The following is a 2,990-nucleotide window of genomic DNA, read 5'->3' as shown; positions in this document are numbered from 1 at the left end:
CTATACCGATAAATAGAAAAACAAACATCTTGGTAAAAACATTGTAAGTGGATTTGTTTCGGAACTTCAACATCTTCGTACTCCAGTATAAAATAAAAAATTATGTGTGCTCATGTCATTTTTTTGAAATGTGCTGGGCTTCAGGTTTCGAACGCACGATGTACAATATGCATCTTCACCCTGTCCCAAAATGTGACGAGCTATTATTCTGGCAATCGGAGACTGTGATATTTCGACAGACTGGTCGGTTGATGTGGATAGATGGATTGAGGACTAATTGGACAAGTTAAAGGCTACATTCGAGTCCTTAACTTCACCGTTTATCCCATGGTCAACGAGTAAGCTATCTCATTTCTCTCTATGGATCGACAAGAAATCGAGTTTTTGCAGCAATACAACCCATTGTCATGGATGATGGCCATCTGATCTCTTATCCCTTCCACTCATGTTTGACAGCTGTAGGTCAAACTGGAGTCAGGTAAAGGGTCGCACTGAAGTGGTGGGCCGACGTGGTTCGAACATGCAGCCCTGTGATAATTACCATAAGCTTGTTTTGCAATCAGTTATTGTTATTGCTCACACTTTCTACAGAGGGGCTTTGTAGTGACTGATACTATGTCAAGCCCACATAGGCTATTCTAGTTTGCGGACAGTTCGGTTTATTCATTCTTCTCGAGCCACAGTCTCACCTTGCCACTTGTTGGCTTATCAACCTTGACCGACTTTACATGATGGTATCCGTGTTAATCACTTGCCCTTTTCATTAAGCATCTGTAATTTCTTTTTGCCTGATTATAAGTACTGAGTCACGCCTAGTCAAAGCGAGTTAGCTCACTATCCTTCTCTACTGAGCGCAATTTTGGTTCGATTCTCTCTAACTCCTTTGCTTCTTTAACTTCATTCCCCTGATTGACTGTTCAAATCAATGAGTGTACACAATATACGTGTTCAAACTTCATTCTCATATTCGACTCATTTTAAGTTCGTTATTCACTAACGTGATTTAAGTCTATAATTACATTCGACGGTTTGCGGGATTCATATTCTGACAAAAATCAGCATACGGTCCAATTGGAGCCAGATAGGGGGCCACACTAAACAGCTGAAAGAATTCCAGTATACATGAGTATACATATATATGTAGAGATATATAGGAGTGTTATTTGATATTGTTAACTAGTGCTGGAATAAGTACTGTGAAGTTTATGTACCCGACGTCTAATCTGTTCTTTAGATCGAGTCGAACGGTTGGTTTCTGGACGTTATCGACCACATTAACTGGGTTTTCATGACGATATTCCTTCATCATTTGTGAAATATGATAGTAGAGAATTCCCATTGTTTTGTTTAAAACTTTTCAATCTATCTATGGAACATGGGATCTATTCATCTGTATAAAAACATCTATTATCACCCCTGAACTCAAAATGGGATCACGTAGTGATATTGTTAACTATAGGCCAATTAATTTGACATCCGTGCTATCAAGAACCATGGAAAGAATCATCCATGAACAACTATTATCATTTTTGCTTTCGGCTAGTCTGATTAGCCCATCCCAAAACGGGTTTATGACTAAAAGCTCATGCTTTACATCGTAACTGGAATTTTTCGATCAAATTACCCAGAAAAAAAATGTTGGCCAGTCAGTGATAATTCTGTACTTTGATTTTAGTAAAGCTTTCGACAGTGTCTCACATAAACTTTTTCTTCTGTAACTTTCTTCATTTGGCATACGGAATCTGCTGCATAAACCTAAATCTGGCTATACGCAAACATATACTGAAACCTCTCAACACTGTTCGTGACTTGAGTTTGAGATATAGCAACGGATTGAACTTTTCCGAGCATATTGCATCTCAAGTATCCAAAGCTAGAAAGCTTATTGGATTCATAATGATATGCTTCAATAATATCAAATCGAGATTAGAATCATACAGAAAATGTATTTACCCATTCTTGAATATAGTATTTTAGTTTACAGTAATTGCAGGCAATAATGACCTGATTAAAACTGAAGATGTTCAAAGAAGGTTCATTAAAGCTGTTTCGCGGTTTTCCGACAACAAGGATTATCACCAAAGATATCAACAACTCAAACTAGAATTTCTGTGGATCAGGTGTATCAAATTAAACCTTGTCTTTATCTACCGGCTTATCAACGGTATTTCTTACTTTTCGGTATCCACTCTCTCATACTCTATGATGTCATCCTGTTAGATCCAAACTAAGGTTTGAGCTAAAGAATAGCTGTCTAGGTGGGTTAGATACGCTCCCTTGCCCGGTTGAAGCCAAAAAAGTGATTGGGTAAAATGTAGGTTCTGAAATTCACTGTAAATTTAAATGTACGTTGTTACCTAAACAAATATGACCATCCGGCTATCCAATCAATAATTGTTCAATTAACCAAATCTAAACTACAATAAATAAGAAAGTTGATAAAGGATGCGAGAAAATTACCAATCACAACGAATAAACGTTATTCTATCCTTTCTGTGTAGATCAGGTACAGATTTGTTCAAAAGATAATATTTGGTTGCTTTGTAACACAGTGTTTCCAATTCTGGAAGAGTGCCTCAATTCACAATAAAAATATGCACAATTCCAGTCAATACAGGCAACACGATGAAAAGGAGGAACAAACCAATATGGCTACCACCAAGACTAAGCATTAAGTGAAACAACATAAATGCAGTTCAGGAAGAAACATGAAAACTTGGTGAAGGCGTAAGAAAAATAAAAACTATATTAAAATACAGGTATTACCAACTCAAATGGAATCAAAAGACCAACAAAATGTACAAATGAATGAATCAATAGGAACAAACTGCAAGTGTATACATGAAGGGACTTTCACACACAAAACATTCTACATGGATCTTACAATCACACAACTTACGGAATAAGAAAAATGTTCTAGCGATCTAAAGAGCCTACACAAACTTACGCAAGAATTTTTTCATTATTCGCCAATCAACTATGCAGAACAG

Source organism: Schistosoma haematobium, chromosome 6 (genome assembly GCF_000699445.3).
Source record: "Schistosoma haematobium chromosome 6, whole genome shotgun sequence".
In the NCBI taxonomy this organism is placed as follows: Eukaryota; Metazoa; Platyhelminthes; class Trematoda; order Strigeidida; family Schistosomatidae; genus Schistosoma; species Schistosoma haematobium.
The sequence above is the reverse complement of the archived record's forward strand: the minus strand, read 5'-3'. Positions refer to the sequence as shown.